At 33.2% G+C, this 17,438-nt stretch overlaps 1 long non-coding RNA gene across 1 annotated transcript; it reads left to right on the top strand.

The window, feature by feature from the left end:
* The first annotated feature begins 84 nt into the window (after positions 1-84).
* Positions 85-7,570, top strand: LOC117343793. The gene is made up of 2 exons (XR_004536083.1): positions 85-1,383; positions 2,863-7,570. It is a non-coding gene; the product is annotated as an uncharacterized LOC117343793 (long non-coding RNA).
* Positions 7,571-17,438: the final 9,868 nt, after the last annotated feature.

The following is a 17,438-nucleotide window of genomic DNA, read 5'->3' as shown; positions in this document are numbered from 1 at the left end:
GTTTTACTTGCGGGAGCAAACAAATAAAAACAAAATGCATAATGTTTCATAGCTGTTTATTTTCTCCCATGGGGAGTTCTGCTACATATAGTTGTGTATGAGGAAGGAATAGGCGATGGCTTGTATCCGATCTGACATATGTGTCAGCTAGAATAAAAAGAGTGGCCAAGCCGTCGTTTTCTATATGCATACTAACTTTTAATCTAGATATTTCGTTTTCGGCAGTGAGGTGTTTAATATTTTTTCAGTATTCCGCGAAATTTGTTGACGATAGTCTCTGTTGTATTTGAGAATCTATTTATTGTTTATACATGGCCGTCGTGAGAGGGAGCTCAAAGGACCAAATGAATGCGAGCAAAAAATCAATCTTGTTTTTAATCAGTCCATATCTAGAATAAAAATACCTTTTAATTGGATTTGTCGCCGGTGAAATATGCTTGCATACTGATTTCCTCATTGAAGAAACCATATTCAAGCATTACTGTATAGTTCCTCATATTCCTGGCGGATTAAATTTAATTAAATATTGTCTGAGTGAAACGAAATCTAACCGGTACATGGCAACTCTAGCACCACGAAACTAAACACTATTATTATAACATAATTACAGTTATATAACACCAGTTCATTGTTTAGATGCAGGTAAGGATCTCCTCAGCTGCTTGACCCCTGTTTGATGTTTGACCCCGCAAAATTATACAGTATAATCATAACATAATTACAGTTACATTACACCAGTTCATTGTTTAGAAATTTAACAGTTGTTTTGGGGTACAAAGACTTGATGGATCAATGCAGGTAAGGATCTCCTCAGCTGCTTGACCCCGTGTTCGATGTTTTCCTGATATTATTCATATTATGATAATAATGATTGTAAAATTTCTAATGTAGAAACGATTATAGTTCAAAATAATGATTATTTGATTTTCTAGTGGATGGTTGATTTAAGGACTATTTTCGTTTATATTAGTATTAAAATTGTAGAACCAACAGTCGTACACATGTCAGGGTTATATTGTCTTTAAAATAGCTCTCATAACCAGAACAAATGAGAAAACTTATTTATATGGCTGGTGTCTTGAAGAATTTCAGTCGTATATCTTTATATATGAAATTATTTAATTGCGTGGGGCCTGAGCCCCACGCAGGTAATACATCGGCGAGTTAAGAAATTTGATCACTTTTGCCAATGGGGAAAAGCGAGTTTGCGCATGTGCTAGGACCAGTAACTTCCGTGAAAAGGTCAGTTAAATATCCGAAAGGGCATGCATGCATGCATCGGCAGCATCTTTTGCCGATGTGGGGGAAATCTCCAGTGAACAGATTTATAGCGGATCAGATTGTAAGAACTCTTCGGACTATTTATAATTAAATATCTGAAAGGTACGATGGCCGACAAGAGCCTGGCAAAATGAAATGAAAAAACTGTAACACTTTTTTCAATGGTACAGTTTTTTCATATCTTTTTGTACCATAGAAAAGTGTACCATGGTACAAAAAGATGTGAAAATTCAAATCATTTTGTACTATATGTGTTACAGAAAGATTATAAACTACTTAGGAAAAAACACAGCTTACATTCACATGTTTATGTACCAATAGTCGGTATCAGCGGGCAAAATGATGTGAAAGGTTTTGTACCGCGTTACACTTTTTTCATTTCTTTTTGTACCATTTTTGGTACAAAAAGATATGAAAAAAGTGTACCAAGAAAAAAACGTTACAGTTTTTTCATATCTTTTTGTACCATTCGTGGTACAAAAAGATGTGAAAAAACTGTACCATCAGAACATCGGGAATGTCGTTATCCAACACCATGATCAGGGCTGACCCCGAATAGCAAATGTTTGATAACACCTTCACAACAAGCCGAAAAGTGTATAAATCACTTCTGAGGACACAAATCGAGTCGAAACTATAGTGTATTAGGGTGTACCTTGGGGCTAAGAATTATTAAATTCAACTTGTATAATGTCATTTCCATTTTAGAGATAAACAATTGAACGATTGAAAAAAACATTACAGCATTTCTCTAATGGTCTTACAATATATATATATTCCTCGATGTCTTCAGTAAAACCAACTTTATTTTACGAGTGGGGCTAATATTTCGATATTTGTGCATTCGTGAAAAATATCAAAATATTAGTTACATGAGTGAAATACATTTGGTATTATTGAAGATGCTGTTAGATATGCTGTTTATTACATTTTCATAGCAAAATATACCGGATCATCTTTTAACTTTTTCCATTTTCCACTTTTATAGAATAATTAATTTTCGATATTTCACTGCTAAAAGCGTAATAACGAAACCCATCGGTGTCTATAATATCTTTTACTCCAGAAGTTTTTATTACGTAATAAAATTGATGGTCCCATTTCCCCAAAACGGACCCCATCGGTGTTTATAGTTTCTTGTACTCGAGAAGTTGAGGCAGATTGGATACATTGACAATGTAAGTACAGATAATTCCTCACTGGAAAAAAATATTAAACACGTTATTTTTAAAATGAAAAGTCATTTAAAAGTTAAAATAGACAATTGACCATTTTGCAGGCCCCATATCAATATAAATGACGATTGGATCATTTAGTAGCCAGACATTCCGGATGCTAATTGGCAGGCTATGTGATGACAGTTTTATCTGGGAGTCATTTGTCAAACTCAGTCACCCTTATGTCTGGCCGTTTCATATGTTTCTGTACCATGGCTGTTTTCGGCCGCTTTTTGGTACAAAAAGATACACTTTCTGTACCATACAATGGTACAAAAAGATGTGAAAAAAAATGTACCATGAAAAAAAGTGTTACAGTTTTTTCATTTCATTTTGCCAGGCTCTTGTCGGCCATCGTAGAAAGGACATGCTTCAGTTTAACTGATATTAAACAGACGACAAAACCTGACACTAACCGCATTCATTATTAAGCTGGAGCAGCCCATGTATTGGTTTATCAGCACGGGATTTATTACTAGGCTAAAAAGCACAAATCAGTTCTTAGCTGTACCGGCGATCTCCCTTGGTGACCCCATCCCAAAAAACAAATAGTTTGGCTGAGATAAAACAGTGACGCTGGTACTTTCTTAAAGTGACACTTCCGTGTTGAACAGAAGTAAAAAATAAATTTGGTCTGGTCTATACTATGTCTGACCTTGGTCTGGTCTATAATATGTCTGACCTTGGTCTGGTCTATACTATGTCTGACCTTGGTCTGGTCTACAATATGTCTGACCTTGGTCTAGTTTATACTATGTCTGACCTTGGTCTGGTCTATACTATGTCTGACCTTGGTCTAGTCTCTATTATGTCTTGAAAGGATAGATATTTGATAGATAAATTTACAAGACATCCTATTTTTAATCCTTGCTATGGTTTATATATATGTATTGCTTTTGAAACTTTTCCTAATTTCTCTGTGCATATTGATCAACCTTTTGATTAAGTGTTTTATAAGAAAATTTTGTCAAATATGGAAAGGATTTTTTTTTTTTTTTATTTTTTTTTTTATTTTTATTTTTTTACAAAATTGGATATATATAGATCTGATGCTATTCTAAAACAAACAAAAAATAACATTAGAAATATTTGTATTCAAACTAACTTCTTTGAACCAATGTTACACTTGGATGCAATAAACATTTAATCGTATCGATGTATTTGAAAAAAAAATATATAGAAATAAAAAATAAAACACTACTTTCATTATACATGTTTAATGGTTTAATTTCAATCCATGTGAATGGTAAATGCTTATAAGATTACCCATATTAGGTATATGATACAAGCTTTTTTCAACAGAGAAAACATGTTATGCTTCTTAGGATACGTACTTGAATTGATAATCTGTGAAAAAATATTGACACCTGCATCTGCTGTATAACTAGCCAATACATCTCTGACCGGACAAAGCAAAACTGTTAAATATAATGGAAGTGTGGTCCCTAAAATCAAGGAACAAAACTTTCAAGCTGTTCTTATATCAAATTACCGTAACTACAGTACAACAACATCGATAATATCTTATCAAGAGACACTACATGTGCCCAACGTATTGCTTTCCTTTTTGAAGGAAAGCAACTTGTTATGAATGTTTGAGGTATGAGAAATAAGAAATGCCACAGAATGTCGTTAATGAAAACAGATCTTACTGGAAATGCATAATAATAATTGCAAAAACATGTGTACAATTATGATAAGCTTGTTTTGCATGAGATAAATTTTCGCTCAGTAGCCGGGGTCATACAGAGACGAAAGAACAGCGGACAGAATGAATAGCATACAGATAAAAAAAAGGTGAATTGCCCCCATCGCAACCTTAAACTGTTTTACTTTTTCCTTTTCTCCACCTCTCTACCATTTTTTCAGTGTATATGTGTATATGTGTATATGTATATAGAAAAAATATTCAATTTCAATTCCATTGACTTAAACATTGATGGCAAAAGGATCAGACACCAAGCAGAGCCTATTCAAGTCATCTCCAAAGCATACCATTTAACATATTTAGTCATTAGATAAATGATAAATATTACAGTTCACATTGTAGTGCAAGGGAGACAAAAAAAAAAAAAAAAATAAGTGAGAGTAGTAAAAACAGTCCATGGTCAAAGGCCAGAGGGAAGCCAATCAGATTTGTTTTGGGTCATAAATGACCAATCGGATACTTAGAAAGTGGTTTCACACTGCGGTTTGTAAACAAAAACAATACCACTACTACGAATTTTACCACGTTCCATATTTGTTGTCAAACAAGCGTAATTATTGGATGAAATGTTAATTATTAACAGATTTTTGATTCTCACCTAAAACAAATGAAACGAAGACAAACATCCGCTGAATACCTGGTTGTCAACCATAACTGTCTGTTTGTAATAACTGTCAATGCATAACTAGCTGTCAACCATATAGTTAGCTGTTTACAGTAACTGTCTGTCCACAAAAAACCTAGTTATCCACCATAACTAGCTGTTTAGAAAACTGTCTGTGCACAAAATCAAGCTGTCCAGCATAACTAGGTGACCACCATAACAAAATTTTAACCATAACTATCTTTCAACCATGACTAGTTGTTTACAATAATTGTCTGTCCACAAAAACTAAGTGTCAGCCATAAGTAGCTGTTTACAATACCTGTCTGTCCACAATAACTAGCTGTCAACCTTTACTAGCTGTTAACAATACCTGTCTATCCACAATAACTAGCTGTCCAGGAAAACTAGCTGTCAACCTTCACTAGCTGTTTACAATAACTGTCTGTCCACAATAACTAGCTGTCCAGGAAAACTAGCTGTTCACCATGACTAGCTGTTTACATTAATTGTCTGTCTACAAAAAATAGTTGTCAATCATAAGTAGGTGTCCACTATAACTAAATTTCAACAATAACTGGCTGTTTACAAAAAATAACAGTCCACATTACTTGCTGTCCACCATAACTAGCTGTCAACCATAACTATATGATTACAATAAATGTCTGTCCACAAAGACTTGCGGTCCAGCATAACTAGGTGTCAACCATAAGTAGCTGTTTACAAAAAATGTCTGTCTACAAAGACTTGCGGTCCAACATAATTAACTGTGTACCAAAAGTAGCTGTTTGCAATAATTGTCTGTCCACAAAAAAAACCTGTCAACCATAATTAGCTGTTTTCAATAAATGTCTGTCCACAAAAACTTGCTGTTGATAATAATTGTCTGTCCACAAAAGCTTGCTCTCCTCTATAATTAGCTGTTCATAATAACAAGCTGTCCACAAAAATTAGCTCTACATCATAGCGATAACTAGCTGCCAACATAGCTAAATAATCACGTTCAGCCGACGAAGGTAGGCTGGTTATACATAATTTATTAGGATTTTCAACTTGATTTTAATTACTCTTTTATCCAGTTGAGGTTTGAATGATAAGGGGTGATTTGAATGAACCCAATTTAAAGAAGATGGTTGCTCTAGTTATACTTTTTAAAGTGGTGTTTACCTGTCATCATTTCCTGTATGAATAATAGCTAATAATAAAGTATAGATTGGTGTGTTGAGACCAAGCAGTGCAATATGCAGTGACATGCTTTCTTATCACTAAATCGATACTAAACATGCTTCCGTCATCAAGTATTTTCTGTGAAAGAGGCACAGAAGATTTTGTTGACATAACATAAAACATGGGAAGGATGTGATAAGAGATTGTTAAGTTCTAAATCGATATTCCCGATTTTGCTGAAATTACTAGTATAATGCACATTGACACGTTAGAAAAAAGGTAGAATATCAACATCTATATTATACATTTAATTTTATCGTGGAATCACATAATGAAATGAATCTATTTGTCTTTGAGAGGATAGTGATATCCAATAATTTAACCCATGTTTATAAAATTTTCAGGAATCGAGATCACCGACCAATAAATTTAAGCAGAAAATTGAAACAATTCTTCAAATTTATTTGAACCATCAAGGTAGACCCATGATCCATGTCATTAGAAACAAATAAACAACAGAGATTACTATTGTCAAATAGACAAGTGTAGACACAGAATATAGTAACATTCCTATCCCGGTTTCGTTAATTATGTGGTCAGGTTACACTGTGGTACCACACTCGCCCCTAACCTAAGTGCCGATGTTCCATTGCCCGATCGTATGTTGAAAGGTATGTCTAACCATAAGGGTTTTCACTAGATATTCCCGGTTTCTTCTCACAGTAGGTCCTTCGTAGGGTTAACAACAGTGATTAATATATGTTGATATAACTAGATATGTGCACTTGTAAAGTAAATAAAGTGAAGATAACGCTAATTATGTTGTTCAAGCACTAAATTGTCTTTGCCATTACAAAATAAGTCCTATTGTGTGGATAGCTTGTTTTACTTACGGGGTCAAACAAACCGCAAAAAAGAATAGCAGAATATTTCATTGCTGTTAATGTTCTCCCATGGGGAGCCCTGCTACATATGTAAGAGGAAGGAATAGGCGATGGCTTGCATCCGATGTGACATATATATCAGCTTGATGAACATGGTGGCCAAGCCGTCGTGAAATTCTAAGTACATACTAACTTTTAATCTCGATATATTTCGTTTTCGGCAGTGAGGTGTTTACTATTTTTTAGTATTCCGCGAAATTTGTTGACGATAGTTGTATTAGAGAATCTAGAGCAGCCAGGATATTATTAATTGTTAGAGATATTCTTACTCCCTCCAAATCCCTCTTTGAAAAATTAAAATGGATGCCAATTGCAGACTTTTACGATTTTAGAAAAATGGTTTTGTGTTACAAAATTTTACATTGTGAATCACCAGGTATTTTAACAAACATGTTTTCTTATGTAAAAAATGTGAATGGCAGAAACACTAGATCTTCTATATCAAACAAATTGTATGTTCCAACAGCCAGAACAAACTATTTCAAACGTTCATTTGTATATACATGTTCAATTTTATGGAACGAAGCTAATGATACTATTAGAGACTCAGTTAGTATTGGGATTTTTAAAACTAGATACCTGCAGCTTTACTTCTCAAAATCTTAGCTATATATATATATATATATATACTGCAATATTTTATAAATTACTTCAACTAGTCTAGTTTTAATTTCTAAATATTTCTTTTGTGATTATTAATAGAATATATAGTTATATCTGTGATTCATCCCTTACACTGATATTTTAGTATAGTAATATTCAATCTTCTAAATTTAATTTTAGATCACCTACTTCATTGTACCATTTTAATTCACACTATATTAGTGTATATTCTGTCAATTTTTACCTTTTGCTATATTAGCATTGTATGTATATTCGACTCCTTGTGCTTTAATAATGTCCTTCAGCAACACTTGTGTGATATACAAGCGTTCATTTATAAATCATATTTAAGCTGTGATGATAATTATATATTTATTACATTGTTATATTATATCGTTATTTTAAATTATGCCATGCTTGTGTAAATATATTTGATGCAGGGCCATGTTGTAAACTAGACATTGTCTAAATATGTTACCCTGGTTAAATAAAAGATATTATTATTATTATTATTATTATATTTATCATTTATAGATGGCCGTCGTGAGAGGGAGCTCAAAGGACCAAAATTAATGCGAGCAAAAAATCAATCTTGTTTTTAATCAGTCCTTATCTAGAATAAAAATTTCTTTTACTTGGATTTGTCGCCGGTGAAATATGCTTGCATCCGATTTCCTCATTAAAGAAACCATATTCAATCATTACTGTATAGTTCCTCATATTCCTGGCGGTTTAAATTTAATTAAATATTGTCTGAGTGAAACGAAATCTAACCGGTACATGGCAACTCTAGCACCACGAAACTAAACACTAATATTATAACATAATTACAGTTTTATTACACCAGTTCATTGTTTAGAAATTTAACAGTTGTTTTGGAGTACAAAGACTTGATTGATCCATGCAGGTAAGGATGTCCTCAGCTGCCTGACCCCGTGTTCGATGTTTTCCTGATATTATTCATATCATGATAATAATGATTGTAATATTTCTAATGTTGAAACGATTATAGTTCAAAATAATGATTATTTGATTTTTCTAGTGGATGGTTATCTTGTCTTTAAAATAGCTCTAATAACCAGAACAAATGAGAAAACTTATTTATATGGCTTGTGTCTTGAAGAATTTCAGTCGTTATCTTTATATATGAAATTATTTAATTATAAATTTTTGAGGTATGAGAAATAAGATATGCTACAGAATGTCGTTAATGAAAACAGATCTTACTGGAAATGCATATTAATAATTGCAAGAACATGTGTACAATTATGATTTGATTGTGTTGCATGAGATAAATTTTCGCTCAGTAGCCGGGGTCATACAGAGACGAAAGAACAGCGGACAGAATGAATAGCATACAGATAAAAAAAAAGGTGAATTGCCCCCATCGCAACCTTAAACTGTTTTACTTTTTCCTTTTCTCCACTTCTCTACCATTTTTTCCGTGTATATGTGTATATGTGTATATGTATATAGAAAAAATATTCAATTTCAATTCCATTGACTTAAACATTGATGGCAAAAGGATCAGACACCAAGCAGAGCCTATTCAAGTCATCTCCAAAGCATACCATTTAACATATTTAGTCATTAGATAATTGATAAATATTACAGTTCACATTGTAGTGCAAGGGAGACAACGCACATACATGGTACATACCTTAAACATACAGGAAATCATTTAGGTTAAACATACAATTTAAAAGTACTTGTTGTGTTTTGTGTTTCCTCATCCAATCAGGTACAGGCAAAAAAAGTAATAAACACATCTACATCAAAAACATGATCTTTTATTTAACAGAACGTTTTGTTTGAATATATTGTACATATGTAATATATGTACTAGAGATACCATGGCATTACAGTGGCTGATTAAAGACGTACAGCGATTTTTTATGCTAGGGCCCTAACTTAGTAACGTATGACCCTAACATAGCTAAGTTGGGACCATTTAGGCCCAAAGATAGCGAAGTTAAGATACTGGGTTACTAGGTTAGGGCCCTAGGCTACTAAGTTAGGACCCTAAGATAGCTTATGTTAGGGCCTAGATTACTAAATTAGGGCCCAAAGATAGCTAAGTTAGAACCCTTGGTTACTTTGTTAGGGCCCAAAGATAACGAAGTTAAGATACTTGGTTACTAGGTTAGGGCCCTAGGCTACTAAGTTAGGGCCCTAAGATAGCTTATGTTTGGGCCTAGATTACTAAATTAGGGCCCAAAGATAGCTAAGTTAGGACCCTTGGTTACTTTGTTAGGGCCCAAATATAGCGAAGTTAATATACTGGGTTACTAGGTTAGGGCCCTAGGCTACTAAGTTAGTGCCCTAAGATAGCTTATGTTTGGGCCTAGATTACTAAATTAGGGCCCAAAGATAGCTAAGTTAGGACCCTTGGTTACTTTGTTAGGGCCCAAAGATAGCGAAGTTAAGATACTGGGTTACTAGGTTAGGGCCCTAGGCTACTAAGTTAGGGCCCTAAGATAGCTTATGTTTGGGCCTAGATTACTAAAAAAGGGTCTAAAGATAGGTGAGCAAGGGCCCTGGGTTACTAAGTTAGGGCCCTAAGTTATTATTTGAAGGCCCTAACATAGAACAAAATCTTTGTATGTCCTTAATAAGCCACCGTAATTTCTTGAACTGATATAAAGAGCGAACAATAAGTAGATCTGATTTATTAAATATAAGATAGGTAGAAAATATTAAAGGAGCTGGCAGTTCGAGAAAGTGGGTAATAAAAATGTGGCTTAAGACTTTCTTTCAAGTACATTGGAATTTGATCATTTATAATTCTATACATCATTACTAATTTGCGTTATTTTCTTCCTTTATCCAAATCGTTCCTAGCTCTTCATATAATATGTCATGAGAATTGCCTCTTTGGCGGCTGGGAATGATATCGCATAAACGTGACATATAGATAAGTATTTCAATTTAAAAAAAAAATCGTCGTTTTAGATACTATTAAGACAAACGAGCATAGTTAGAGAAATATTATCAAAAATGTTTTTGAATAAATGTCGAATGGTACATACAGTGTATATATATTATAAATGATGTAAAAAATGTTTAACCGAAAGAGATATAGCGTATTCTGACATGTGTCAATCAAATCAATGCCTTTGTGAAAAGTTCAAACTAAAACTGTATGCTTTTAGAAAATTACCAACAACTCTGCTGTAAATAAACAGGCCCCCGAAGTCATAGTTGTATGCACATGGTGACTTTTAACATTTAGTTGATCAGGGTGAGCATAAATAAAGATACAAGCATGCGTTCAAGGTGAATGGTTTTCTGTGTTTTTACTTCAGCATGGCGTAATTTGACTGATCGCTGTCAAATGTTGGTAACTCGCTGGTTGATTAATGATAGTTTTTAGCTATTTATTACGTTCTGACATAAAACAATTTGTTGGTTAAAAAACAAACTATATATAATTTTCTTTTTCAACACAAACATCTAATCCCCAAGAACATTTATACATTGGAAGGCTGCCAAGGTTGGGGCTTTGGGGTCAGCCTTCAAAATATAAACAATGTCCCCAGACACAATTTACACTCCTCTTACCCAGTCTATCAATAAAAGATAAATATCAAACAGTTTTTCTGAAAAAAAAAAGATCCAGGCACATAAGATGAAATGAGCAAATGCAAATATATTGCCTAGAACTTAAGTAAGCACGTGTCCAGATACCCATGTATAAATATACAAATTTGTGCTACATATATACAACAGACTTTATCAGTCTTTATCCATGTACACTATTCCATTACTCTTCTTATTCGAATCCGGACTTTATGTCGTGTTTCATAATAAATGTGCCAGTCAACGGATCTGTCTAAAATAAGAATGACTTTTGATCAGGTTAATTAATTCTGCCACCTTATTAACAGTACTAATTAACAAAGGTATATGGTATATTAATATGAGCATATCATATGTGGATTACAGTTTATCGCATCTTCTTTGGAATTACCAGTATCAACATATATGATTTTGTACTTAAGACATGCTTAGTCATCAGTGATTGCCATGAAGATTCCCTAAAGAAAAATGACAAATTTCACAATAATGGCAAGATCACATAAATACCACAAATAATTGATTGGAAAAATTTCAACTCTTATTGATTTTGATAAAAACCACCCGCGGAGAACGCAGAAAGAATCATGGTCCCAAACTGCAATATGCATAACAAAAGACCGAGGGGAACCTAGATATGAAATTTCAGAAAAGTCCCTTCAGTGCTTTCTGAGAAATAGCGATAGAAAACTTCAAATGTCAAAATCCAAGATGGCTGCCTGTCGGACCATGTTTTTTTTTCTGTTTGGTCCCAAAATGCAATATGCATAACTACGGACCAAGGGGAACCATCCTCGACGTTGCTCAACTTCGGTATACAGACACGACACTCAACCGCACAGCCACAAATTGGACTATGCAGCTGAAATGCCCATATCCATGAACCATTACAATAACAAGAATTGTTTACGGAGGGACGGCCGGACGACGGTTGACGGACCACGGACGCAGGGCGATTTGAATAGCCCACCATTTGATGATGGTGGGATAAAAACCACTACACTATTCTATAGGAAATAAAATTTTGGACCTTTCATATACTGATGTACGGTACTTGTAGGAGGCGAATCAAAGATGCTTTCTCTTTGTCGTATACATGAATGATATTGAAAAGCCTTCTGTAGTGGAAGCGCCTTCATTTTAACGCTCTGAGATTATACTATAATCTTTTCTGTAATTTGGGACCAACGTGTGTCTCTGATAAAATCTTCATAACGTTACATATACAAGTGGTTAAAGGGAGACAGCTCTTACAAAAATGAAAAACACTTGCAAACTTATATGAAAATAGAAGTGTCTGGAATTTCCTTGAAGAGAGATTTGTCATAATATTTTGTTAACAAGTGTTTATTGACAAATGGTTGTTTACAAGATGCGTGTTAGAGAATTCTAGTAAAGAGATGGTTGGAGAATGTACTTGAAGGAAAGACCAATTGTTATCAAGAAGTGGTTTACAATAGTCAAGTAGAGCTATATGAATTCAGTTGGATTATTAAATTCCTGATACCGATAACTGATTTACCACTGTTAAGGAGAGCTTTGTGAGTTATGTTGGATTATAAATTCCCGGAACTGTGAACTGCTGGATTTATAAACATTTTAATTCTGGAGAAACGAAAAGGAAAGGATTACTCAAGGACAGCTGTTATTAAATAAGTAATTAACAGTGATGATCTAATACACCACCTTGTACACCACTTTAATTCAATTGTGAATTATCTCTATAATTTGATTAGTTTTGTATATATCAGTCTCCAACAGTCTGAAGTGTATCCCATAGTGACATTTCCGTACTCGTTAATTTTGGTCTGTACAGTCCTGGTCATTTTTTCATATACGTTTGCTGTCAGGGACGCTGGCCAATTTTACTCTTTACAGAATATTTTGAGAGTCCTCCATACTTTATAATAATATATTTATTATATTCATTATCATTACATGGACGATAATGCATCAAGTTTTTATGCAATATCGTCCACCTGTTCCTATACGCTGTAACAATATTCGGCTTTTGAACGCGCAGGATATATTAAAATGTCTTGGCCGTTGGTCACATAGCGTTCCATCCTGGAGCAGTGCTTTGTACATGTAACCATCGCCTCTCCCAAAACAGTAACATACACAATGGTACAAACATGGACATACTATAACACATTACATATTACAATCCCAATGCTTAACAAAGAGACAACTCCATTAGATTAGTATTAATTTTGTTTTATGAAGAGAATACTCTAACCTTTTAAAATAGGTAAAACGTTATTTAAAGCAAATAGACAGAATAGGCATTTATCTCCTAATTGAATAAAATTTAACATACAAACTGTATGGAATAAACATCTGATGATACTGAATTTCCTTATCCCAACAGATACAGGCCACATAGTCCATTTCATCATCACACTGGCCATCCACTGATGAAATTTAGAAATTCCATATCACCAGATAGTTTATATTGTTTGGGTTAAAGGTTAAATATAAAGTTTGAAATGATTATTTGACTGAGAATAGTATTTAACAGGAGCTGCCTCACAATATTTACATGTAGGTAGAAATATGTATACTTTGACCACCAAGCCACACTCTCCATAGTATAAACAACCATATGACTTATATATAGAAAAAAGTAGGCAGAAGCAGGAAGTAGCATTAAATTATATTGTACAAGTTTACATGGTATCAATATATATACCATCTTTGTAAAAATTCATTCATTACTACTTGTATATCACAATATACAAAATGTACATCATTTTTATTTATATCTCACTACACATGCATATTTTGTTAAAGGAAATAATAATAAATAGTAAATAATAATAAATATAAGTATGTCTTTCATATCATAACATGCTTACATACATGTACATTTTGTATATGTTCTATACTAATATGGTTATACAAAATGTAAGTTATCAAGCATGAAATTTAAATCTTTTTGAATCAGAAATGTATTTAGATACTGCAGAGAGAATAGCTAAATTTTCAGTTTCATTACAATTTCCACAGCCGTTGAGAAAAACATCTTGTAGTAAGTGGTCATGATGAATGACTTGAGGAGTTTCAATACTAGCATAACAATAACACATAGGTGAATCGGATAGATGATCTTGGAAGGGGTCGAAGTTAAGATTGCTAGCATTATTTCTTAGTTGACAGAGAAGAATGTTCATCTCTCGATTTCCTAATAGTTTGAAAACATCAATAGTATTTGAATTTGGGATATGGTGCTGAGAGATTAATTTTTTAAACTGATATATATAGTGAACATTTTCTAGACTAGAAGCAATGTTATTGAATTCATTAAACATGGAAGGAAAGAAACTATTAAAATAATTAATTGTTCTGCATAAAGGTGGATCAAATAGTCTAACTGATCTAAGTGGATATCCAGATAGGGTTGGATCATGGAGATTGGGTTCAACAATATCATTCAAATAATCTGGTGATTCATTATGGAGAATTTTGTACATCAACAGTAGTTTGTGTTGTTTTCTTCTACTTTCTAATGTTACCCATCCTAATTCTTTTTACAAAATATGATGTGAGATACCTCTACGCAATCCTGTTATTATCCTAGCAGCATCAAGTTGGACAGATTCTAAGAGATCTTTTAAGTTTTGTGGGCAATTGTCCCATACCACATCAGCATATTCCAGTATTGGTCTTATATAAGAAATGTAAATAGTATTTAATGATTTTCTATCCAGCTGATGTTTCATGATCCTTAAAATATTTAACCTTTTACTTGCTTTTTGAAAAATGTCATTAATGTGATCATTCCATCTAGCATCTTCACTGAATGTAAGGCATAAATGTTTATGAGTACGGGTCACACTTACTGGCTCATTATAAAAATATATGTCTGGATGAGTAGAATTTTGTTTTTTAGAAAACAAATAACAGATTCAGTTTTATTTGGGTTGAACTTGATATCCCATTTGGTGGCCCAGTTCTTAATATTAGTTAAATCATCTGTTAATTGCCCAGCTAATTGATTAGGATCATCATCTGTTATAGCGTACAGTGATGTGTCATCTACAAACAGCTCAATAACATTGGTAACACAGTCAACTAAATCATTTATATAAAGTAAAAACAACATTGGACCGAGGACCGAGCCCTGGGGTACCCCCGCATTTACAGACCTGAATGTAGAGATAAATCCCTCAGTTAGTTTGTACCCTTTGCTTTTGATCATATAAAAAATCTTTAAACCAAAATAGCAGTTTCCCCTTAATACCATAAAGTTGTAATTTATGTAAAAGTCCGTCATGCCAAACACGATCAAACGCCTTGCTTATGTCACAGAAAACAGTTCTTTATATTTATCAAGGCTTTGCACATGGTATGATAAATAGATAACAGTTGGTTAACAGTTGAATCATTTGGCATAAACCCAGATTGATATTTGATGATAATATTGTGTTCTTTCAAATAATTATACAAGTATTTAAAGATTATTTTTTCTATTATTTTACTTAAACAAGATGTAATAGAAACAGGCCTATGATTAGACACATCATTAACCGACCCCTTTCCTTTATACATAGCATTTATGTTTGCAGTTTTCCAGCGAAGGGGGATAACTCCTGTTTGAATAGTTTTATTGAAGAGTAAAGTAAGAGGAAGGGTGATAGAAGGTTCAAGTTTCTTGATGATTTTAGGAATCCTACCATCAGGACCAGGTGGCTTATCGCTATTAAGAAGAAGAAGTTGATCACTAGTGTCTTGTTGGGTAATTGTTATATTTTCTAAAGAATGTGGAAGGTTTATTTCAATGTCAGGAACAGGCTCAAGATTTTCTGAAGAAGTAGATATGGATGTGAAGTATTTATTCAGACATTCCGCTTTATCAAAGGGATGTTGAATAAAAGAATCTTCAATTTTAAGAGGAGGGATAGGGCTTGACTTATTGTTTATATTAAGTACATTCTTAGCTATTTTTCACCAGGTGCTAGTTGTGTTTTTGTTTGCAAAAGATTTTTGTAAATTACCAATAATTTTTTTCTTTGATTCTCGTATAAGAGTAATGGTGTCATTCCTGACTTTCCTATAGTTTTCCCAATGGGCTGGCAGATTACTTATTTTTGCTTTCATATGTACACTATTCATTTGTCTTATTTTTAATCTAATTTCATTTGTAACCCATTTTTTATCACTAGGTCTAACTGTTATTAGTTTACTAGGGATACATTCTGATATTTGTTCATTGATAGCATCACACAAAACATCATTTAATTAATTACTATTATGTGATTCTGATGATAATTTCCAATGTATTAAACTCAAATTCCTATTCATTTTTTCAAAGTCAGCTTCATGATAGATCAACATTTGTTTCTGATAAGAATTTAGTTAAAAAAACATTATATGAGACATTAAATTTAATAACACAATGGTCACTACAAATAGGAGGAGTTACAACTACATTTTAAACCAAATTATGATTATTAGAAAAGACAACATCTATAGAGGTTGATGTAGTTGCAGTTATCCTAGTAGGATCATTTACAAAGCTATTGAAGTTAAATTTTGTTATTAATCTGCCGAGATGACTATGAGGTTGTAAGTTTAGGATATTAACATTCAGGTCAGCTGTCAATACTATATTCAAATTTGTGTCTACTGCTCTTTTCAGAATAGAATATAGGGTATCCCAATAGCTGACAGGCATTTCAGGCCTATAAATACAACCTAATAGAATTTTATGAGACTCAACATGGACTTCTATCCAAATTATTTCAATATCTTTATGTTCAAGGTCAACTCGCCTTTTTGTAACAATAGTGTTTTTGTGATAAATTAAAACCCCCCGCCAGGGCCTGATCTTCGGTCCAGTCGATCATGAGAGTACGAGTCAATAGAAATATCAGAATCAGATACAGCAGGAGAAAGATGAGTTTCAGTAACTCATATGATGTCATTATTATTCAACTCGGCTTCAATAATGTCTGTTTTATTCCTAAGTGATCTTATATTTAAGTGTGAAATATCAAGATTGCATAGAGGTCCTGGATTTAATTCAATATCATTAGACTTAAACAAAAGGATATGACTTAATAAGAGAAAAACACATTTTTGAGACTAAAAATATATTATGAAATAATGTTACTAGGAATACAGGAATATAAAAAGGATTTTAGAATTCTGCTTCCTTTAGTCAATCGGGTCTCAGGTATGTAATATAATTTAAAATACCTATCCATTATCAAATAAGGGCAGTGTTAACTCGAGTCATTTTTCAATGAACTATATCAAGTCCGGCGCAGGAATACATTTGTCGAGCTTGGACTATATTTGTTTAATTCCTTTTCAAAAGTGATCATATTTATATG

This window comes from Pecten maximus, chromosome 15 (genome assembly GCF_902652985.1).
Source record: "Pecten maximus chromosome 15, xPecMax1.1, whole genome shotgun sequence".
In the NCBI taxonomy this organism is placed as follows: domain Eukaryota; kingdom Metazoa; phylum Mollusca; class Bivalvia; order Pectinida; family Pectinidae; genus Pecten; species Pecten maximus.
This window is presented reverse-complemented; position numbering and strand designations above follow the sequence as displayed.